Source organism: Scleropages formosus, chromosome 9 (genome assembly GCF_900964775.1).
Source record: "Scleropages formosus chromosome 9, fSclFor1.1, whole genome shotgun sequence".
NCBI classification, from domain to species: Eukaryota; Metazoa; Chordata; class Actinopteri; order Osteoglossiformes; family Osteoglossidae; genus Scleropages; species Scleropages formosus.
The window spans coordinates 13611941-13637580 of NC_041814.1; the positions used below are offsets into that span (position 1 = coordinate 13611941).

General features: G+C 41.5%; 1 non-coding gene across 1 annotated transcript; it reads right to left on the minus strand.

The window, feature by feature from the left end:
- Positions 1–1303: 1303 nt before the first annotated feature.
- trnav-aac (transfer RNA valine (anticodon AAC)) lies at positions 1304–1376 on the minus strand. The gene has a single exon. It is a non-coding gene; the product is annotated as a tRNA-Val (tRNA).
- Positions 1377–25640: the final 24264 nt, after the last annotated feature.

A 25640-nucleotide genomic window follows, 5' to 3' on the forward strand; every position in this document is an offset into this window, starting at 1 on the left:
GCCACTGTTTCAAGTAGATAAGAATTCTGACAAAGACTTCAGAAATATAATGATGCATTAATTTAATAGGAATGGGGACCGTGAATTTTAGTGCTTACACTTAATATGTGGCTTTAAGAGACATTATTCCTAAGTTGTAACTCTGTTACTTCACATACTCACTGACTTAATTGCTTGTTCAGGTCAGGGTCACATTGGTTCAGAACCTGTCCCAAAAACACAAGGCACCAGGCCAGTCAGGGTATGTCCCAGACAACATACCAGTCTTCAAATTCTGCTTCATTCTTACCAAAATTAATGGTAAGTGAAAGGTGCAGTGAATCTTTATAGTTGTCCCCTTGTTTTTGCAGCAATACCTCTTATACTTATTTACTAGTTGTATTTATTTTATTAGTACACTAAACCACACATTAGAAGTTTATACTACTGAAACATTTCAATTTCCCAGGCACCAGTTTTCTTCGCTCCTTCTCCTTGGCCAAGATTGTGCCTGCAGGATCAACCTCATATCTTAGTACAGGTGGAAAAGTGGCACTCTCTGAGTCATATACATGAAAACATGTTGTTTTTTTTTTTTTTAAGAAAAATTTTTAACCATGCTATCCTTCACTAAAATGTTAAGGTCTGTGGTTGAAACCAAAGTTAACAGGGTTTGGCTACAGCATGATAATATGGAAAATATGAATTATATGTGTATTAGCATTTAAAATTCTGCTTTGTTCTTAACAAAATTAATAATTTGTAATGTTTGTTGCTTAAAATTTGGAATGTGTTTGCTTACAAAAGCAGGAAATCACATCTTTAGTATGTATTGTTTCAAAAGAAAGCAGCTCTGCTCTAAAATCACCAATTCACCTATACTTCTTTGAGATTCTGGCCGTCATTTAAAATCAGAACCTCATATAATTTCATGTATCATGTTCAGTTATGAAGTTTGTAGGGCCATATTGATGTAGCCTTTGTGGGAGTTAGTCTCTGTGAAACCACTAATGAGAACAGGAATGAGTCAGAGGATCTTTACTAATCATGGTCAAATATCTCCTCTTTCTCTAAAATAGACCTGTCTGTTTAATTTACATTAGATTAATTAATTTAGCTGAAGCTTTTCTCCAAAGTGACTTACAATGTTAGTCTACCTACAATTATTTACCCATTTATACAGTTGAGTAATGTTACTAGAGCAATTTTAGGGTAAGTACCTTGTTCAAGGTTACTACAGCCAGATGGGTAGGTGGATCAAAACTGCAATCTGGGGGTCCAAAGGCAGTAGCTCTAACCTTATGCTACCAGCTGTCCCAAAGTTTGATTCTGCCCGGTTTTAAACAGGGAACCTTTTGCATGTTAGGCAAACATGATAACCACTACACCACAAAAACTTCTGATAGTTTGACCTTCTGATCATTTGAGGGTAGAGATAATTTTTTTTGTATTCTCGTTTCATTATTCTTTACCTTGGTTGGATTTTCTCTCACAGAAGCTTGTCTTGGCTACACATCATTGTGGCACTTGTATCGGTCATTGTGTCTCCTGGAAACTTTTAACTCTTACCAAGCACCTGACCTACTTACTACTGCACTCTTGTACTGAACCCAACCCTCTTCACCAGGATGGCATAAACCTTTTCTACTGCTAGGGGCTGCAGATCGAAATGTGTAAACACTGCACAAATTCAAACCCACTCTGCTATCCATCATGCCCAGAATTTACATTAGCTTATTCAGCTGAAGGGGGTTGCATAGTGGCATGGTGGGTTTGGCCAGTGCTTGCTGTGTGGGGGGGTCTGGGGCTCTGAGGCTTGGGCCCTGCCTGGGGTATCCTGCGGCAGACTGGTATCATGTCCCCTTGGCCCTGCGCTACCGGGCAAGGCCAACACCCCACCTAGAGCAAGCAGTTGTCGAAGTTGGTTATTTAGCTGATGCTTTTCTCTAAAGTGACTTACAATGTTAATGTACATAGCCCATTTACATAGCTGGGTAAATTTCTCAAAACAAGGGTAAGTTCCTTCCTCAGGGGTCCTACAGCTGGAGGTAGGATTCAAACCTGCAACTTTTGTGACCAAAGGTAACAGTGCTAGACAGTACACTACTGGCTACCCTCTTAATATACTACCAAATCATGAACACAAAACTTCTCTGCCATTTATATTAAAGACCTGATAATTAAACAGACTATTGGCATTGTCAGTGATAAGCAAGTACAAATAACACACAGGTTAACACATTTTTATTTAACACATTGTTAGCTATTAGAGGTTACCTGTTAGCTGGCTGGTGAACATACAGTTTGCATTGTATAGCTTTTTGTTATACATTTTGGAGAAACACTAAATAAAAAAATTATAATGGAAATAAACATTCATACTAGGTGTAAATGAGCTTTTGTCATTTATATTACAAATATGTTAAGTAAATGCATGATAATTTCGTGTTATAGACCTAACCCTCTTAATTAGGAGCCACAGTCTTTTGCTTTTTTTTTTTTTCTGCGCCGCTAGATAGCAACTACACAGGTAACGGGGAGGAACAACTTACCACTGGGAAGAGGTTATCAAACATAAAGGGAATGTTTAGATAACAATTCTGCTGGTTAAATGTATTTTTGTTATATAATGCATTTTTAATTCTGTGTGTGTATATATACAGTATATATATATATATATATATATATATATATAGTATACTATATATTATATAAGATATATATAGTATATTTTTTTTCTGGCCATTCTCTGATGTTCCCAAAATCACTTCTTCCATTTTTTGAGTCTTTTGCAGACAGATTTCTCCATTACCTAGCTGTATAAACTTGTAAATATAACACTTTAAGTTGCCTTGGACAAGGCATCAAATAGACTGTAGATGAAAGCAAACCTAGGAGGTGCGGTGGCGCAGTGGGTTGGACCAGGTCCTACTCTCCAGTGGGTCTGGGGTTCGAGTCCCACTGGGGGTGCCTTGTGACGGACTGGTGTCCTGTCCTGGGTGTGTCCCCTCCCCCTCTGGCCTTATGCCCTGTGTTGTCGGGTAGGCTCTGGTTCCCTGCAACCCCGTGTGTGTGTGTGAAAGCAAACTCCTTGATGGTGATTTCTGTGCATTTATCTGGGATCTAACAAAAAAGGACAAACCATTCAGATTCATTTGACTGCAAAGGCAACTAGTTATGTTGAGGGTAGTCTATTAACCTTTACAGAGAGTGATGCTTTAGTCAGGTTGTGGTATGCAAATCCTTTATTACAAACAAATTTGTACCCCACAGGTTTATTCAAAATGTATCTGATAGGGTACTCATGGGTAGAGAAAAGCTGAATACAACTCTTGTCCTGAAATCTGTGCACTGGCTTGCAGTTACTCAGAAAAGTAAAAATAAAATTTTAATACTTGTTTAAAAGGCAAATTTCATTTGGAATTTGGTTAAATGTACTTAAATTCTAACTGCAGAGTCAGGGACCATCTGCTGGTGGGTTTTGCTGTAAACCAGAGGAGAATACCAGGTATTTTAAGTCTGTATGCACACTGTCTTGGAAAGACTAGGATGTCTGTTAATTATAATCAATATTATTAGTACTTTTTAGTACTGCTTTTCACTCACTCAGTTTCATTATTTGCTTGTCCTGCTCAGAGTCCCTTTCTGCTTACTTGTTTGTGCTGCTGTTCACATATAGTTTGTTTACAGAAAATGTATTTATTCACATTCGTCTCCTTTGAATCCTTCAGGCTCAGGTACAACTGGCGGAAAGCTTTGCAAGACCTGCAATCCCTTGCCATCGTCATACCTTATAATAGGGACACTATTTGAGATCATAAAGATCCAAGTATTGTCATTGTCATGTGGAACTGTGCTACATACTGATGCATTTTTACTGTGCTCTCAGTAAAAATCTAAAGCTGAAAAATGAGAAGCAAAGACTGCATCTTCAGAAGGTGTCTTCTCAGAGTAACATTGAAGGGTGGGAGTGATGGGTCTGCTAAATGTCTGAATTAACCTTTCCTTTCCATCCTGCTATCATGTCAACAGAATTTCTAAAGGAAGTCAAATGACCCCTGTGGTTGGTGGAAAGCCCACTTCACAGCTAACCAATGCCTGTGGAAAGAGAAAGGGCAAGGGGGATGATTCTTGCTATGATATATATAAGAAAGGGAAAATTACCGTGGTTATCAGTGTGTTCCATTTATACTATATATGGGTGTTATTAAACTTCAGTTAGAAAAAAACTTACACCAAACACAAAAACATATTTCTGCTCCAGACACAATATTTATTATTGTTAGCTTTACTTGTCAAGCCAAACCTTTCTAAGCACTAAAGCACTAAATCTAAAAAGGTAATTTGAAAATATCAAATATTTCTAGTTTCCATTGCTTTTCATAATTTGCATACCCATAATGAAAATTTTCATGGTTAGCCTTAGGAGTTCTTCTGCAAGCTTTTCTGCAAGTTCTTGTATTTGAATTCTGAACAATGCAGCTACAGCAAATGATGCTGAAGATTCTCTAATTTCTAACTTAAGCACAGGATCAAAGATGATTACCGTGATTGCCGGACTATAAGCCGCTACTTTTATCACACGCTTTGAACCCTGCAGCTTAAACAACGATGCGGTTAATCTATATATTTTTACGGGCTAACGGCCTATAGCGGGCGCTCTAGCAGGAAGCGCAAGAGCGTGACAGACAGGCAGGAGAAATAATGCGCCGAGGAAGTCGCTAGTTTGATTGACACACGTCAATTGTGTTTTGAACAGTCATTTTGCGCGTCATGCGCACACCCTTATCATGGAAAACACACGAAGAAATGCATATGATGCATCTTTTAAGTTAAAGGCAATCAATCTGGCTGTAGAAGAAGGAAACAGAGCCGCTGCACGTAAGCTTGGCATCAATGAATCGATGGTGAGACGTTGGAGACGGCAGCGTGAAGAACTGACTCAATGCAAAAAAACGACAAAAGCTTTCAGAGGTAATAAAAGCAGATGGCCTGAACTTGAAAACGTTCTTGAAGACTGGGTGAACACACAGAGAGCAGCCGGCCGAGGACTGCATGATGAAGAGGACAGCAGAAGCACAAATTCGCCACGGAACGAAAGTGACGTTGAGAGCGACAACGAAAGAGAGACTGAGAAAGTGTGTGACGAAGTCATTCTGAGGCTATTCAATTCCGACACTGAAGACGACGAATTCAGTGGTTTTAGTGAGGAAGATGAAGAGAGCGATCAATGACTTTTTTAAAAGGCTAACGATCAACAGCTGGTAGGCTTGTTATTTTTTTAACCGGCATGTTACTATAATGTAATTTCACTGCTGCGTTACTTACTGCCGTGTTAAGGCACTGTTCGGAAAAAAGCCGGTATGGTTATCTCATTTTACTGCTGTGTTTAGTAATTAAACATTTAAAAAAATCTTTCTATGTACCATCTTTCTGTGTACCATAAAGATATCGTGGTTCAGTGTGAACCTGCGGCTGATAGGCAGGCGCGGCTTATAGTCAGGTGTGGCTTATGTGTGTAATTTTTCTTAAATTTTATGAAATTTGGGTGGTGAGGCTTATAGTCAGGTGCGCTCTATAGCGCAGAAAGTAAGGTATATGGACTGAGAAAATAGATTTTCACTACAGATATCAAGAGGACATTTGACTAACCAAGAAAACTTCCTCAGTTCCAGTGAATATTACCGGAGGAAAATGACATTGAATTTAATCTCAAACTGATTTGTGGAAACTTGCATACTTGAGAGGTAAGGAATACATTTATATTTACAGAATGTAACAGGGACAGCTGGTAGCCTATTGATTAGACCTACTGCCTTTGGACCCAAAAGTCACAGGTTTGATCCCTCCATCTGACTGTAGTACCCTTGAGCAAGGTACTTACCCTAAATTCATCCATTCATCCTGTTTGTCCTAAAAGAGTGGTGGTGGGAGCAGGGAGAGCAGAGAGGTCTAGCTGCCCCTGTCCCCTACAACTTCCTCCAGCTCAACCTGGGGGATCTCCAGCTGTTCCCAGGCCAACTGTGAGATATAATCCCTCCAGTGGGTCCTGGGCTGACCTTGGGGCCTTGTCCCAGTTGGCCGTGCCAGGTATACCTCCAAAGGGAGGTGTCCAGGGGGTACCCTTATCAGATGCCCGAACCACCTCAACTGGTTCCTCTCAATGTGAAGGAGTAGCGGCTCTACTCTGAGCTCCTCCCGGATGTCCGAATTCCTCACCCTGTCACGGAGAGTGAGTCCCAGCACCCTGCGGAGAAAACTCATTTCAGCCGCTTGTATCCACAATCTTATTCTTTCGGTCATCACCCAGAGTTGATGACCATAGGTGAGGGTAGGGACGTAGATCGACCGGTAAATGGAGAGCTTCGCCTTATGGCTCAGCTCCCCCTTCACTACTACAGACAGGTACACCAACCTCATTACTGCTGCCGCTGCTCCCAGTCTGTGGCCGATCTCACGCTCCCTTCTTCCCTCACTCGTGAACAAGACCCCAAGATACTTGAACTCCTCCACCTGGGGCAAAAACTCTTCCCTTACCTGGAGGGGGCATACCATCCTTTTCTGTGAGAGAACCATGGCCTGAGACTTTGAGGTGCTGATCCTCATCCCCATCCGCTTCACACTCGGCTGCAAACCATTCCAGTGCGTGCTGGAGGCAGCCATGTGACGGTGCCAAAAGGACAACATCATCTCCAAAAAACAGAGACGTCACCTTCCGACTCCCACACAGAATGCCCTCCTGACTTCGACTGCGCCTTGATATCCTGTCCATGAAAACCACAAACAGGAGTGGAGACAAGGCACAACCTTGGCGGAGTCCAACACCCACACTGAACAGGCCTGACTTAATGTCGAGTATGTGGACACAGCTTTCGCTCCGTATGTACAAGGACCGAATGGCCCGCAGTAGTGGCCCCATTACCCCATACTCCCGAAGCACCTCCCACAGAATTTCCCGGGGAACACGGTCATAGGCCTTCTTCAGGTCCATAAAACACATGTAGACTGGATTAAGAAATTCCCATGCCCCTTCAATGATCTGTGAGAGGGTAAAAAGCTGGTCCGCTGTTCCACGGCCAGGGCAAAATCCGCATTGTTCCTCTTCAATCTGAGGTTCAACTATCGGCCGGAGCCTCCTCTCCAGCATCCCGGCATAGACTTTTCCAGGAAGGCTGAGAAGTGTGTTACCCCGATAGTTAGCACACACTCTCCGGTCCCCTTTCTTAAAGATAGGGACCACCACCCCAGTTTGCCAATCCAAGGGCACTGTCCCCGAGGTCCATGCAACGTTGCAGAGGCGTGTCAACCATGACAGCCCTGCAACATCCAGGGCCTTAAGCATTTCCGGGCAGATCTCATCCACCCCCGGCGCTTTGCCATTGTGGAGCTTACCAACTACCTCAGTGACTTCCACCAGGGAAATGGACTCTGACAGCCCGAAAGCCTCTGGCCCTGACTCCTGTAAGGGAGGCATATTACTCGGGTTTAAGAGTTCTTAAAAGTGCTCCTTCCACCTCCCGACAATGTCCTCATCAGAGGTCAGAGTTTCTCCACTCCTGCTAAACACAGCCTGAGTAAAACTCCTCCAACCCCTTCTGAGCTGCCGGATGGTTCTCCAGAACCTCTTTGAAGCCGACCGATAGTCGTTTTCCAAAAAAACTGGCTCTTGGTTACCCTAAATTGCTCCAGTAAAATTACCCAAATGTATAAGTAGGTAAATAATTGTAACCTTAACACTGTAAGTTGCTTTGGAGAAACGCATCAACTAAATGTAGAGTTCATTAGAAGTTGCTTTGGAGAAAAGTACCTGCTAAATCAAGAAACATAAGGAAAAACACAGCTCTTCGTACATATTTCAGCTTCACTACTTATATATTTGAACTGTAAATGCTTCTAAGAAGTGCCTTTAAGAAATTAATACAATTTTCTTAGAATTTGAGAGACACAGAAACATATGCAACTGTGACGAGTATGTACTGATATTATGTTTATGACAGGGGGCATCACAGTGACACACTGGGTAGTGTTGCTGGCTTTCAGGGCCTGATGTATGCATTCATGTGTGAATTCCAACCTAGTTCAGTCTATGCTTATTTTCCCTGTATCCTCCAAGTGCTCTGGTTTCCTCCTACAGTCAAAACACACAGATTTGAGGGGAACCGGTGACTCTGAATTTCCTACTGTCTTTGAATGTGTAACTGAAGGTGGGTGTGATGGCCTGGTGCACTGTGCAGGGTGTGCACACCTTCCACATACCTTGCACTTCCAGAATAGGCCCCAAAATTATTGTAGGCTTGTAATATAAAAAGTGACTATTACTAATAAACTACTGTTGCCTTAAAACATTTTCTGTGATGTGTGTTTATTGTATGCTTCTTGTGCTTATTGTGCACCATATCACTTTAAGTGTGCAATGTCATACTACATATGGGAACCCAGAACAAATACAAACCCACTGGATCAAGGCCAGATATTATATTATCTATATTCAAATCATCATGAGTTTTCCAAGAAAGGGAGCAGAAATAATAAATAAATAAATATTAATTAATTGATTAATTAATTAATTAATTTGAAATCAAAATGCAAAACTGAATGCTAAATGTTGCCAGATGCTGTTTCTTAGGACCACACTGTAACCGTCATGGCTGAGTGCTCAGCAACCTCCAAAACTGTGATTCATTGTCACATGCAGAGTCTGTTGCACTGAAGATCTGTATAGGAGGTTACAAGAAACACTTAGTGAAATTCAGTCTAGTCAGTGCCTACCCTGACTAAGAATATCCTGGAATAAATCTCACTAGGCGTCACTCGAATCACTGCAAAATTGTGCCAGTTGCACCACTAAATATTTCAGCAAGGTTTCAATATCTTAAATCTTTCTTTCCTCATCTAACTCTTCATAGTGCATAGTAGCTCTGCTTCTTCCCCATCAGATAGAGGGGATGTTGTCACTTCTTTATACCCCCACCTGGGAGATAAGAAAATAAACTTTAACTTGCCTTGGGATAACAGTGACATTACTCATTACCTGTTAAAAATCATTCTGGAACTGAGTCCTTAGAGATTATCTGAAAAATGCCTAAAGTAGTTGTACATTTTGAGAAATTAGTAAACTATTCTGATCCGCGTGCAGTTCACAGTCAATGAATCCTTACTCAGAGCAAGGATAATGCAGACATTTCAAGTGGAAAGCAATGGTTTTATATATCAGTCAAAGGACATGTAGAAAAACGTTCAAATTCAACGTAGTGGTTAGTGTTAATTCCTTTAGACCCAAAGATCAAAGGTTTGAATCTCACTTCCGGCTGTAGTAACGTTGAACAGATATTTACCAAAAACTGGAAAAAAAAATACCCAAATTGGTAAATAATTGTAAGTTGGTCTGGAGAAAAGCATCAAGTAAATGTTCAGCTCTATTACTAATTTGCATATAAAGCTATGTAAAAAAGTTTTCTTTATTGCATAAAAGATCATGTCAAAAGTTAAAAATGCAATACGTTTTTATATTTTCCAATGCAATTCACCTACAGTGAAGTAATACGGCACTCCAGCTGAATTACAAAAAATACCAGTCTAAATGAGTTGAGACATTTATTATGACTTTCATCGGTATAAATCTAAGACTATGCAACAACAACAAAAAAAAATTAAAAATGAAAGGATAGAATATTTGGCACACGATGTGACAAAAGGCGATGTGTTTTATCCTTCTTCAATATTTTATAGGGTTTACAAGAGAACTCAGCGAAGGTTATCTCAGGTCTTCGGAAATGTTTTGACGTACAACTACATAGTGTTCTACGTCTTTCTCCAATACATAGGGGGGGCAACTGGGAATTGCCTGTCACAAAAAAAATGCAACCCTTCTCGCCGCTACTGCTCACAAATGAAAAGATATAGAGAGATAGTGCATATTCAATTTGACAGAGAAAGGAACACCACATCGAATGAGATGTGAACGGGCACTGCCGGTTCAGCCTGAGCGAGCTGGCACCATTGCGAAAATGTCCCACATTCGGCTCGCTGGCAACGTTGCAAAAATGTCCCTCACTTGGCTCGTTATGGAGTTGCCGCTCATTGCACTCATTTCATCACATTCGAACCACGTCATAGCGTTGACGTCAGCGCGTCAGCTCGTCGTTAGAGAGCCGTGCTATCAGACAGGTATCGCCCTGATAGGAAAACGACAGATACCAGCCAAGCAAGACACCAGCTCAGCGACAACGTGAGCAGCATGTGCAGGAGTCTGCAAAATCATCTCAGGCAGCCTCAGAGCCTCAACCATCGACTTCTCGTGCTCTCGACATCACCGTGCAGCACGAGCCCATAGGTGGATGCAGCAGCAACCCACCTGATATTTGGTTGAGTGGGTTGGGGCTCACCACCCACACATAGTTCTACGTTAAGACATGCAGCATAGTAAAGCTATGCACCTCTGATTTTTTTCACATCAGCATGAATGTCTCAGATGAAAGTGATCTGTTCCTAAATACTTTTTTTGTGCAAAGGAAGAAGGCTGCAATGCTGAGCTAATCTTTTGTGAAAACTCTCTCGTGTATCTCTAGAGGCTAATTTGTAGAGCTACTGTACTGAAATCGTGACAACATCCAGTAATGGTTAACCTCAGGACTTTGAGAAGTGCCAACATGTGACCTGCTGCTATTATAAAAAAGACTGCTTAAGGAAAAACAAGAATTGTAAGAACATGGCAGTGGAGCAGCATATTTTTATTTCAAACTAAGGGCATTTAGAATACCCAGATATAATCTCAAAAATGTTTCTTCTCTAAGGTACAAACTGCTTATTCTTAAATATCAATGTGTCTCATCAAATATCTTGGTAAATAAGTGACTCGTGCAACTACCAGGAAGAAAAGTAAAGCATGTTTAAGAGTCTTCCTTGTCACGGCAGAAATGCAGCTATTTTCTTTGAATAATGATAAATGCATGTAAATGAAGCAACAATGCACTGACAGAACAGCTACAAATGGAAATGAATGCACTCAGACAGCACTGCACAATGGGCTTAGTATGTGGACAAAGTATGCGTGTAAAGATTAAAACATAAAATTCATAAAATTCAGTTATATTATTTTCAACAGTACATACAGGATTCAAGAGTCAAAAATGCCACATTTAGGTTTGTTTGGGTCGTTCAATAAAATTTACTTCGACACTTGAAAGCTAATGAGTGGGGGGTGCAGTGGTGCGGTGGGTCTGGGGTTCGAATCCTGCTTGGGGTGCCTTGCGATGGACTGGCGTCCCGTCCTGGGTGTGTCCCCTCCCCCTCCAGCCTTGCGCCCTGTGTTGCCGAGTTAGGCTCTGGTTCTCTGTGACCCCATTCAAGACAAGTGATTTCAGACAGTGTGTGTACTTGAACTCTGAACTTTCATTTATGCCTGTTGTCTCACTGTTTGTACCTTACATGGATTATGCTCTGCTGGCTTTGTGGTCACTCACCATCAGTAGTGCATACTACAAACCTCAATACTTCTAGTTTAAACAACAAATCAATTTGGTGTTCAGGTAAATAGGAATTTGGTATTCATATAAATACAATCCTTGGTAAAAAGACAGCGGTGTGGACTGCCTTGATGGTAGATGCCTTTTACTGTCAATTGTTAATAATTGTTAAATATTCACTCAGAAGTGCTGTGTATCCTTTGAGGCATGAGTGGGAGGAGTGGCACAGAAGCAATGCGGAAACCTCAGTTGCCCCATGATGTCACCGCTTTTGCTTTCATATCATGAGCAATTGCTTCACACAGAAAGGTAGGAAATTTGCAGAAAGAATTACTGTCAACACACCAGTACTGGTAAAAACACAATATGGAAGTGATTTCTTTTACAGTAAGTGTCTTTTGCATACATACATTAGGAACAAATTTCTGACCTTAAAGGTGCTAATCTGACACCAAGTCACCTTGGACAGTGCTGTCAGATAAAAAAAAAAAAAATTGATTCTTCTTATGATAATACAATATGTACTCAAAAATGAGACACTTTCATTATAGCAAGTATTTAAAGTGAAAACAGCCCCAAAAATGTAGTAGAGCCCAGTATTTTTTCTACAAGACATTTGAATTAGAAAAAAAAACAAATGTGCCACTTTAAACTAGAATGATTTACATTCACATTTATTCATTTAGCAGATGCTTTTCTCCAAAGCGGCATACATATCAAAGAATATACTGAGTGCATTACATCAACAGCAGGAATAAAATGATTTTGACATGGTTGTGCAAAATTAGCGTTGCAGCAAAGTAAGCAATATTTACAAGTGAGACATCTAAATGTATTGAATTGTGTGCACATTTGGTACAACTTCATGTACAACTGCTTCTCAGTGTAACTATACAACAGTTTTAGTAACAGCTCTGTTGTACCTATAACCACTTCCTGTCAAACAGTGTGGTAGTAGTGAACAGCATTGTGGATGAGATCAGGAGGAACATGGGTAGTGCTTTACAATTTTCTGTGAGCCTTGCTTTGCCTGAATAACGCGGTAAACGCTCTTTTTATCCATGTAGGCCGTGACGACCCACAATACCATACAGGTGCATGCTCTGGTGACGTTCACTGTAGAGGGGCCAGTAGGTATTACGTTGCCATGGAAATGCATATCCTGAAGGGCCGATCCCACACGTTCTCCATGTTCAGTTCACTCCTATTCCGGGACCTGTGGCTAGTCTCCAGCCCTGCTTTCCTCCATAAAGAGTCTCACCCTTGCTTAGTTTGCAAGCATTTTTACATCTCATAGATTGTAAATATAGTACTCTCCACATTAGGTTCACCAAAATTGAACTTTAAGTAAAGCACTGTGTTTTCTTCAAGATCAGCTTTCGCCACAAGATTAACTGTGATCGTGCAGTTTGGAATGGTTTCATGTTTAATATCGAGTTGTTCCCTGAGTTCCCCGAACAGTATTAAAGAGTCACTTGGATTTGTGGTCTTCATCATATTCACTTTACCATGGATCAAATAAGTTCCAGTTTTAGTTATTTTGCAGATCTGGTATTGATTTTGGGACGGTTTGTTAGACACTAAGAATGAAAAGAGTTTTCTTGTAAGTGCACACACAGTCACAGCATAGTTCTACAATGATTCATACTTGTCAATGCAAACATTTCTGATTAAATGTAGGGACAGCAAGCAATGTAAAAGATTAAATATGTAAAATATGAATCAGTTTACTCTTGAGCTCAAAAGACAGAATCAGAATTTTTTTCATTTACACCAGTGGTCCTCAACCATGGTCCACAAGTAACCCAGGGTGCTCTGGTTTTGTTCTAACCAGTCTTCAGCCAATCACTGTAGTTAATTCAGCTGTAAATTGACAACATGGTATCATGCAAATAATTCCATCCATCCATTTATCAGTGATCACTTGTCCAATGCATGGGCACAGTGGCCCAGAATCAATCCTGAAATCACTCGGTGCAAATCCACCTTCTGCACCAGCACCATCTTCTGTGCCACATCCAAATAATGTTAAACTGAATGTGTTAGCTGAGGATTTACGGTCTTTTGTGGTTATGTCGAGCACCTGCAACACTACAATTAGAATCACATACACATACACTGTCCCGAGTGGGGTCACGGCAAACCGGAGCCTAGCCCGGCAACACAGGGCGCAGGGCCGGAGGGGGAGGGGACACACCCAGGACAGGACACCAGTCTGTCGCAAGGCACCCCAAGCAGGACTTGAACCCCAGACCCACCAGAGAGCAGGACCCGGCCAAGCTCACCGCACCACCACGGCCCCCCACCCAGAAGAGTATATAGACTAATTCAATCAAGCAAAATTAATTAGAACCCTAGTTGCAATACAAGCTCACATCTACAGTTTACACTACCAGGAGCTCTAAATAGCAAGAAAAGGCATACACAGGGGCACATGGGGACCATGCTTAAGAACCACTGACTTATACATTATCACGGTGTCAGTAAACACAGGGGCATAGAAACACATACCTTTCTGAATTGTGTACGTCATATTTAACTTCTTAGAACAGCAGCCCTTAAGAAAGCAAAAAAAGGATTTTTTTAAAATTATTTGAAAATTACTCACACTTTTGATTTCATTGCAGTGGTTGTGAACAGCAGAAACACGAGTTTGTGAAACCTGTTTTGCTGGTACACACTGAGAAAAAATTATGGAGATTTTGAGCTAAGATGAATTACATGTCTGAGTGAGTGACCATTTTAACATTGCAGAAAAATTAAGAAAAATGTAACCTGACCAGTCAGAATTTTCTTTTAGCATTAATTCTTGACAGAAGAAGCGTAGTAAATAGTATTGAAATGATCTCTGAAACTGAAATACATAAAACTAGGAAACTGAATGTAATGACACATCTAGTCACCCCTTGCACCAGATTTCACTCAGTCAGACTTCAAATTAAATGATCAGTCTCAAGCAAAATGTAGAAAAAGGTTACCAAATACCTACATTAAGATAACTGTATACAGACATCATGTTCTTTCCTTCTGTAGTACAGATGCCATGCTATCTCTTTTAATTACCTCTGAAACTTGTGAAGAGCGTGGATGCAAGAAGATCACAGATCCTGCTATGATGGCCAATGACACCAGCAGAGTCATCAAGATACTGCACATCACTGGATATTTGCAGTTGCAGTTGTTGTTGCAGGAGCTGGAAGTGGGGCTGGGGCGAGAGGAGCTTGTGGTACCCTCGGGGTTACTAATGAAATCATGTGTCTCCATGGTGCTCTGTCTCTGCCCCAGCAATGCATCAGAAACCACATGGCAGCTGAGACATTATATACACATAGGCTCAGCCCAGAACCCCCTGCCTACGAGCTGAACCGCTTTCTTCTGATAACAGTGAAACCAGGACAAGAGTTTTCATTGGACGGCTTCCAGCAGGGTAATTCAAATGAATGGAAAGTAAAGGAAGGGGTGGGGAGGGACACTCATGCATATATACATAGTGGTGAAACCAAATTGCAGATGGATATTTATAAACAACCTACGGAAAATAACTTCCGGTATCATTTTTTTTTTTCCCCCTCGTGCATCATTTTACATCTTACTGATACTTCAGTATAGTAGGACATCTGGCTATTTGTGCTACCTTGACTCAGCAAAATTCCATACCCTGAAATCTACCTGTTTAACCATCGTTTAGAAAATTAATTTCAAAATAAAATAATGAAAAAATTATAACATATAAACACCTTAAGCATCTCTCACATGCAATAAAAGTTTCCACATCTCATAGGGCTTTATGATGCATACCCTCATTCTTAAATGTCAGTCTATTTGCAGCAGCCCACATATGAAACTTTGACAAATGACGCTAATGATTTAACCAACGAAAATCAGAAACTACATTCTTTATCTGCTTGTAAGGTTCACACAATAGATTGATTCCATCTGCTTATTCATGAAGGACTAATTTAGATGTGAGCCTGTCTTTATTGGGGGCCAGTTTCATAGCTGAATGAATGGATTGGTTGTAACAAGGTATGCTTATGGTGGAATCTGAGAACACATATCTTTCCTACCTAGTGGAACATTACACATCCTGTCTGGTACAGCAGTATCAGCTCTTTCTGTTCCATGACATATTACAGGGAAACTGAAAGGACTAGGAAGCAGCTATAATACTCACATCTTAAAACATATGTCACTAGCATGCAGTTTGTGATGGCCATTTGTTACCTGTAACATTTGCCAAGCCAAGCTAGTTTTGACATTTGAACTTGAGCCTAGCAGTCTCCTAGTAAGGTGTCATAATTTCATTGTACCAAGGTGTGCATATCAACAGGTGGATGCTCCCGAACTGTTATGGATGTGCCCTTCAGCATATCATGAAATATTCTTGATCTTGCATTGGTTCATGTCTTCCTTACCAGTCACTGGTTAGTTAGTGTTCATGTAAATGGAGAGGTTTGGCATCAGAGCACTAAGCACGCTCTGCTGTCACATTTGGAGGTAATACACCCAGCCTGGGTTCTCCTAGAAAAATGCCTCAAAACTGAATCATTTTAGCAGTAGTAGTAGTAATAGCAGTAGTAGTGGCAATAGTAGTAATGGCAGTAGTAGCAGTGAGCATGTGGTCCATTCCAGAAGAAATGCTTGTGAAACAGTGACGACACTGATGAAGCAGCACTTGGCATTATACTACATTCCTGGAGTTCTCCAACCTCTGACAGACAAGTGCATTTCTACAAGAGCAACTCTCTGTCTTTGTTCCGGCTGCTTCGGGTAAGGACTGCGTTCTCTACCGACTCTCAACATTAATTACTTAGCTCTGACAGGTATTCATAGAGAAACATGTTGGCTCCGCAGATAGATGATGCTCTACATACATTACAGTCTTCTACCTGGGGTTGCTCTGCCCTCGCTATTAAATGAACAGTCGTGTCTCAACATGACTGATGCCAGATCTGGTACTGTGAGGAATCAAGATTAAGCCTCCCTCTCAGTGAGTGGGTGTAAACAACAAACGCTCTGTAGACAAAACCTTCAAAATTACGGAGACGTGATCAGCACAAACTCTTCAATGAGTCGGTGTTAGAACCTTGTAATTACAGTTAGAGCTGTAGTTCACATAGAGTAAGAATTCCATAGACTTTCCTGAATTAAGTATTATATTACATTGAAGATAATTACAAATCAAAGTAAATCATTTTTACTATATGTACGGTTTCCTTAATCATTTTTCCCCATAAAACGAGCACTAAAACTAAGTTTCTTTTGGGTATGGTAAATAGGATTAAACTTTCTTAAAGCAGTCCTGTATGTTAATCTGGAGATATCTATGTTTGGGGGCCACAGATTTGGATTTGCCATTTCTGCTGTGCTCTGCTGTTGGGCTATGAACCAGCGCATGTTTGTGCACGTGTTGCTGGCACGGGGAGAACTGAGTCAGAAAGAAGGAGGAGTTTCTGGGATTTCTCCCCACCATGTTCCATCACAGCGAAACATTTTTTTTATAGCTTCTAATCTTTTTGCATGCTGCCTTGCATCATCAGCCTTCTAGCAACTCTGCTGGCATCAAGCCTAAATCATGAAGCGAGAAGGCCCCAAGCCAGTTCCGGAATCTGCAAAGCATTTTCACTTCCCAACTCCTGTAACTCTGTATTCATGTAATTATGGGTGAGAGGTCCTCTTAAGCCTCTGGTTACTCTCTTACTATGTCATTTAGCAACAGCTGCATTTTGTCATTAACTTTTTTTCATTACTTGCCATAACAACCCTTTTCCAAAAGCTAAACAACAACTGAACAACTATTCAAGTGTTTATTTATTCTTAGAAGATTTTATTTAAAACTTAAATAAGAAACCTTTAAATTGCAAGCAATACATCTGAAACAGTAGTTTCTTTTGTATATAGAGTTTTGGATTCAACCACGCAACTTACTGTAGTGTAGGATTCTTGAATTCTTATATTCCACTCATCATCACTATGTTTCATTTTTCATTCATTCACTTAGCAGATGCTTCTCTCCAAGGTGGAGTATAATCACAGACACACACTGTCTGAAGCCGCTTGTCCCAAGACAAATCAGAGCCTAACCCGGCAACACAGGGCGTGAGGCTGGAGGGGACACACCCAGGACGGGACTCCAGTCCATCACAAAGCACCCCAAGCTGCACTCGAACCCCAGACCCACCAGAAAGCAGGACCCGGCCTAACCCGCTACACCACCGCACCCCTCCCATGCGGAGTATAATGATTATTGTAATGAGTACTGCTTAGCTGACAACAAGATTGTATACAGTGCTAGACACACTACACTAAACTCCCTATAGTCATTCACCTATTTATACAGAACAGCAATATAACACACTCACATGTACATACACATGCTATGGACCATTTAGGCTCCAATATTCACTTGAAACACGTCTTCGGACTGTGGGAGAAACCTAGAAACCCACATGAACAGCAGGGAAACTTACAAATTCTACACAGGCTGTGCTGCATTTGAACCCATGTCCACCTGCACAGCACCGGTGTTGTGAGACACCAGTGCTGTTCACTGCACCACCCATTACCATGATAATGTACGGGTGGCACAGCGAGTAGCGTTGCTGTCTCACAGCGCCTGGGTGGTGCGAGAGGACATGGGTTTGTTCTCCCCACGTCTGTGTGGGTTTACTCTGGGTGCTCTGGTTTCTTCCCACTGTTGTTCAGGTTTCCCCATAGTGTGTGAGTGATACAGAGAGAGTGTGTTCCACTATGTATGGATGAGTGACCCATTGTAAGTAGTGTATCTAGCAGTGTAAGTCACCTTGGTGAATAAGATGTGTGGGCTGATAACACTACATAGTATCCATTGTAAGTTGCTTTGGAGAAAAGCATCTGCTAAGTGAATAAATGTAATGTAGTCAGGAGCTGTCTGATGGCAAGATACTTATTTATTCCGCTCTGAGAAAATCATATTTCACTATTGTTTTGTTTATGCCCTTAACATGATGAAAAAAATGACAAAAATATTTACTTCTGTTTGACAAATAAAATATTTAGCGAAAATAACAAGTGTACAGAAGAACTTGATAAAATGAAGTTGCAGGGATTTTATTTGCGCCAGGGTTTAGCAAGAGTTGCTGGGACTGCCCTCCTTATCTCTGTTATTAACATTTAGATTGGCAACAGCTCAGAATTCCCCTTCAGTATCGCTGTCATTAAAGCGCCTTAACACAGTTAGATAAAATTTAATGACTTTATAGCTCTACATGAAATGACCCAGTCCATTAAAAGGATGATTGTAAAAAGGGTTTCTGTCATGCCGGGGGAAAACACTCCGAGTCCAGATCCCACGCAATTTACAGCAGAGGAAAAAAAAAAAAAAAAAGGAATTCAAGCAAACCTCTCCTTGAGAATGACTTTTCATCAGTTGATCTTATTTAACTGCCAACCTTATGTGCAAAACTGTGTTAGTCAACGTTTACCTAGTTTCACACTGTACAGAAAAAAGCGACAGTGATGAGTGAGAAACAAAAGGCTAGATAAAACACCACACATCTCTGGTCTCCTCAGAAAACATTTCCACACAAGTCAAACACATAGCACACACACAGGGCACTGAACACACAGAAGACATAAATGGCATCACAAAATGATGTGTGAAGTGGATGGCAAGCTAGTCGGAAGACGTCTTAAGCTTGGTTATCTAAAATACATAAATCCCTTCATTGAAGGACATGTAAAATGCAAAATTCGCTGAACTAACTGTATTCAAAAATTTCCACTGTTTCTAATACAAACGTTTTTTTTTTTTTTATGAAAAGAAAAAATTCTACATGAATCACAGTGATGTTTATGCACCTAACAGGTCTCAGTTTGTCCCAATATCACAACTGAGTTCACAGCCCTCTTCTTCCGGGGAGCCAGAGCCTAACCTAGCAACACAGGGCGTAAGGCCGGAGGGGGAGGGGACACACCCAGGACAGGATGCCAGTCTGTCACAAGGCACCCCAAGCGGGACTCGAACCCCAGACCCACCGGAGAGCAGGACCTGGTCCAACCCACTGCGCCCCCCTTGTAATACTGACTCATGTGGAAGAATACATACCCTTTTGTTTTGTCATGGTAGGAGTAAAATAACAGCAGAAATATCTCATCTGATATTTGCTGCCAAGAGATAATTATTTGTAAGATTATTGTAAAAACTGGTTTCTATGGGTGTACGCCGCACGTGTCACTAATGGTAGATCATGTAACAGACAACGAGTTGTTGCGTAATAATTTTACAACAGCGACCGGGGCACTAGAATTTGTCATACTGCATCACTGACTGCTGTGAAAACTGGTGTGATATGAAAATTCCATTTTCCACATTTTTCGTTTCCAATTTCCTTTATGTGGCGACGGACGTCGTAGGGCTCACGCTTACGTATGTTGAAAGTGTACCTCGTTGTGCGGTGTGTAATCATTTTTCATGAAGCGACATCTATTTTGTCTTGCAGGGGAGCTAAATGATACTAGAGGGAATAATGAAAATCTTCCGGTATATAAATGTCGCATAAATAAATAGAGAAACAACAGCCCTGAACCTCATATGTCTGACTCATGTGACTGAATTCTTCATTGTGAAAGTTTGTGTTTAACCTCCGTTGTAATTCTCACACATTTTTTGGAACTTCACAGGCAGCGGTTTGTGACTGCTTCTCCTAATTATGGTAATTTTTTGCTGAATTTATTTACTTTTTCATCTTGCAATATAATTTGCTTTTATTTCATAATGTAAAGTTAGGCTCATGCCTGTTCTTGCGCAAGACTGGATACAGACACTCTTTCTATACACACACACACACACACACATTTTCAGAACCGCTTGTCCCATACGGGGTCACGGGGAACCGGAGCCTACCCGGCAACACAGGGCGTAAGGCCGGAGGGGGAGGGGACACACCCAGGACAGGACGCCAGTCCGTTGCAAGGCACCCCAAGCGGGACTCGAACCCCAGACCCACCGGAGAGCAGGACCGTGGTCCAACCCACTGCGCCACCGCACCCCCCACTCTTTCTATACCTTTTTCCCTAAACTTCTTCTGGCTCTGTTGCCGTGAACCAATTCTGCTGTTAATTTTTAAAATGCTAAAAAAAGTGAAAAATAAACATGAAAAAGTGGAGCTGGAGTAAAACAAAGCCAGAGCTTGTGATGCACACAGTGCATCTATTTCAGTACACAAAAAGTCTGGGTGCCTCGAGGCTAAACGTGTACAAATCACTGCATGGTAAAGTGCTCAAGGGCCGCATTCATTCGCCCCATCATCGTTCTGTCGAGTGCAGGACCGACTTGGTGCGGAGCCGATCCCGGAAGCAGGGCACTAGGCAGGGTTTACCCGCCGCGAAGGTTGAGTAACTTAGCACCGCTACCAGACATCTGAAAACCTCTTCTGTGGACTCTACTGTGGGAGGAAAGCGGAACAAACGGGAGAAACCAACGCAAACACAGCAACGGAGGGGCACCAGCAGCGCTACCGTGATTTGTGCCGCCGTGTCTCCTTGAAAGCCAGGTGCTGCTATTTGAATATTTCCTTTTCCAACGAGGGTACGAGCCCTAGTTGCGCGTCGTCGGGGTGGAACTGCGGATGTCAGCGTTGCGCGCGCAGTTATGCAATCCGTTGTTAGTAGCAAGCTGAGTTAGTCCCCTATTCAGAAATAAACAACAAAGCAAGAAACGTCCGTCGTAAGAGAGACAGAAGGACCGCTGCGCTAACGAACAGTCTTGAGTCACATGTTTATGTAGCTTCTCTTCGTTTCTTTGGCTGATGACGCCGTGCTTCTTGAAAGCTATTTACTAGGTCCACCCAAAACACAGGCATGTGAGTAGCACGAGTACTCGTTTGGTCTCAGCGCGGCTCTGCTCGCTCGCTCGCTCGCGCCAGGGCTTCTCGAGGCGATGGCGGTGTCGCTCGTTCGCGGCTATGCGGATCTTCCTCGCGCTAGTAGTAGGAGCCGTTTTTCGCGCCACTGTCGCCGGTGCATAGTTTTAGCTACCACCAGTGTGCAGGTTGTTAAGCGAAGAGGCTGTGCTAGAGAAGAAGTGAAGAGGAGCAGCAGTTCGGAAAGCGGAAAGTATCAAGAGCGAACCGGGGACGCGTTTCTAACAGTTAGTCGAGTGCGAACTTTCGACGACGTCGAGCTTTTTCTCTCACACACTGTACGCGTCAGCACTAACGTGACGCTTAATTTGAATAGTCCTCGGGTTATCACCCCCCCTTTTTTTCTCGCTTAAGTTAATCTTTTATTTTTCCCAAGACAGTTATAAAAACAGAAATTGAGAGAAAAAAAAAAAAAAAAGTAAGAAAGCAGGAAAATACGGGGCCGGGCGCAGTGTTTCACGTAAACAGAAAGTGAGTTGGCGTCCGTTTCCAGCATTCGCAGCCTTATATCTTTATTCGCTGCCACTGACTGATTATGGATCATCATGTGAGCAAAACTGAGGCGATCGAAAAGTCCAGATAAACGGAGACGGGCTCCTTATACCGGAATGTGTGGCGCAAATTCTTGAAGACAAGTCTAGTTTTGCAGAAGGAGGGTCGATACACCGGGCGCCGAAGGGTGTTTGTTTCTTTCTTTTTTTTTTGTTCTGGCATGATGATGATGAAGACACGAGTGTGTTTTCGCAGTCGCAGTGTCGAGTTTATAAAACACGACAGGAAGAGGTTACAGTGAGAGGTTACGTGTAAGTAGTGCACTTTCAGCTGCTGGAACCGCATTCCTTCCAGCACAGATGTTTACCCCGGTACCGCCACAAACAGCCCCCTCTACAGTTGAATACTGCGTTTTTGTGCAAACTGCCGCACGAATAGCGCTTAACCACAGCGAGCATTTACATGATTACATTTATTTAACAGACTTTTTTTTTTTTTTTTTTTCCAAAGCAACTTCCAGTGAGCTCTGTTGTATTATGAACCCACACACCTTATTCACCAAGGTAACTTACACTGCTAGATACGCTACTTAACATTGGGTCACTCATCCACACATCAGTGGAACACACTCTCTGTGGCATGTAACAAGTCTTATCTACTTTACTGACCACATCATATTTTTTGCAACATTTCCCCACCTGCCAAAAAAAAAAAAAAAGAAAAAATGACACATGACAAGCGCCTGGAGTTCATGGCGCTGTTGCAGCCCTTCTCTCTCATGCAGTGATTTGCTGACATTCACTGGCGTTCAGTGGACCTGGTAATAGCCAGCAGTAAAAAGAGACTGCGAATCCCCTCAATATACCCTGTGATACAAAGTATTATTTATTGTATAACGTTGCACACACACATACACATATTTTCAGAACCGCTTGTCCCATACGGGGTCGCGGGGGAACCGGAGCCTACCCGGTAACACAGGGCGTAAGACCGGAGGAGGAGGGGACACACCCAAGACGGGACGCCAGTCCGTCACAAGGCACCCCAAGCGGGACTCGAACCCCAGACCCACCGGAGAGCAGGACTGTGGTCCAACCCACTGCACCACTGCGCCCCCCATAATGTTGCATATTATTGATAAAACTTTTTTATTAACTTCAAACTACTTTAAAACTCATTCAGGAATGCTGAAAATAAAAACAAAATACTACACACTCTCCACATGCTCCCATTCAATGCAGCGGACTGATTCATTGGATGGGCGTATCTAACGTTCATCAGCATCAGATAATTTTCAGCTTTCTTCATAATCTATACAGTGAACAAAAGTGTTATGAAGTATAGTCCCTTGATCTATTTACAGTTCTGTAAAAATCTTGACTGTAACTTTAGTAAATTGAAATACTTATAAGACATTATTCACCTTAGCTGCTTATATTTATTAATTTAGCTGACACTTCTCTGAAGTGACTTACAATGTTAAGGTTACAGTTATCACAGGTACAAGCTTACAATTATTTACCCAAACATACAGCTGGGTATTTTTTTTTTTTTTTTTTTTAACTGGAACAATTTACATTTATTTATTTAGCAGATGCTTTTCTCCAAAGCAACTCACAATGGATACTATGTAGTGTTATCAGCCCACACACCCTACTCTCCAAGGTGACTTCTACTGCTTCCAATGGGTCACCCCTCCATACATCAGTGAAATTCACACTCTGTGGCACTTACACACCCTGGGGGAACCAGAACAGTTTCTTTGGGAGGAAACCCACTCAGACACAGGGAGCACATGCAAACTCCACACAGACTGAGCAGGAATTGAACCCACATCCTCTCACACCACCCAGCTACTGTGAGACAGCAGTGCTACTCACTGTGCTACCTCCCAATTTAGGGTAAGTACCTTGCTCCAGGGTACTATAGCCAGAGGTGGGGATCAAACCTGTAACTTTTGGATCCAAAGGCAGGAGCTCTAACTGCTACACTACCAGTTGACCCACAGTGGATGTTCTTGTCAGGATTTGTAAGCCTTTTCAATATTTTTCCTAATTTCATCTTCCATTAAAAAATGAACACTACAATGATTGAAGATAAAAAACACTTATCTCCTTAATCCTCTGTTAAGTACTGTTTTTTTTTCCCACTGATTCATTCCACAAAAATACATTTCACATCTTGTTAATAATCATCAACATTCAGGAATACCAAAAACAAGCTGTAAACACTGTGGAAGAAATGCAATGAATGAATGAATGAATGAATGCAGTTATAAAGGGTTATCTCTCAGTGACAGAGAGAAATCTTAGAAAATAGAATAGAGAAAAACATGATTAAAATTCGATAAACTGGAAATTCTTAACTCGAATGTTTGTAAGGGTAGATACTTGAATTACTGAACTATGTGCCATGATAAGGCTTGGGAGGCATAAACTGGACACACTGAAGTGTAGGCATAATATTAATATTTTTTTTTTCCATTTTGTGTCATGAACTTCTCACTGTTAATTGCCAAAGACATTTTGGATATTGATAATATTATGTCTTAAGGAATTCAATATTGCCAGTGCAACTTAGGATTCAACACATACCAAATTCCTTCCCCACCGCAGCTGTGTCGTACATGTATGGGGGAACGTCCATCTGTTACCCTCTGTTCTGTATGCTGTCTGTACTTAGGAAAGCTGTTTTTCAAGTAAAGGAAAGGATCAAAGGAAAAAGAAAGACCCAGATATCCCCCTTCCCCCCCTAGGAGGTCTCTGTTCTTTTTTACCTTGTAGTTTAATGGAAAGGAAGCTTGTTACAGTAGCTTGAGGTTTTCATTCCTTCCAACTGAGACCTTTGGGCAGAAAAATCTGTTCCAGATAAGTGATTTGTTGTGTTTTCAGGAATTGTACTTTGGCTTTTTCAATCATCCGGTACTCTGTAGTCAGTGTTACTCACTGATAATTAAATTGTTCTGTTATACTGCAACATCTGTCTTTACCAGTATTTACTGTAAACTCAGCATTGCGACACAACTTGGGTATTAAGTATTTATTAAGATTTTGGCTCAATTTATAAATTCTCTTTAAAATTTTGTTTTAGTATGTACGTGACAGCAGACATGGGGCCCACATTCTGGCAGTAATGGTCTCCTCACTCTTTTTGCACAGTGAATCAGTGGACATGTGTAATTCCCAGTGCAAAAGTTGAACAACTTGTAACTCTTGAGGCAGCTATCATAGGACTTTTGGTCCTGACAGTCCAGTGTTTTTGTTCAGTGATTTCAGTGATTATGTCACTGATAGATTGATTAATAAATGAAGCTGGCTATCATCTCACTCAATTTCAGGCATGATGAGATATAGGGCACAATGTTTGTAACACAAATGTGTAAGTGATGGTGTTCTAATCTTATCAACACTATATTCATTTTTTAACGTTCATGAGACAAAAACAGGATACACAATGAGTCACCACCAACTGCAATGAGAACTTTCCCTAGTGAATATGTCCAAATGTCAGATAGGTTCCAGTAACATTCAACCAGTGACACTGTTGTGTGACCTCAGCTGTATATGTCACCCTGAATCCAGGAAGAGCACCAGTTGTCTTCCTTCTACCCATTTTCGTGTCTTAATTTTGCATGACATTTTCTCAAAATTGCATCATCCTTTTTTTTTTTTATTTTTTAAAAACTATTTTCAGTAAAATGAGCACTTCCTCCCATTCTCCTTCCCACATGTTACTACCCCCTTTCATCCAGTTCTATCACCATAGTCCCACCCCTTTCTCCCACCCTGTGCTCTCTATGAAA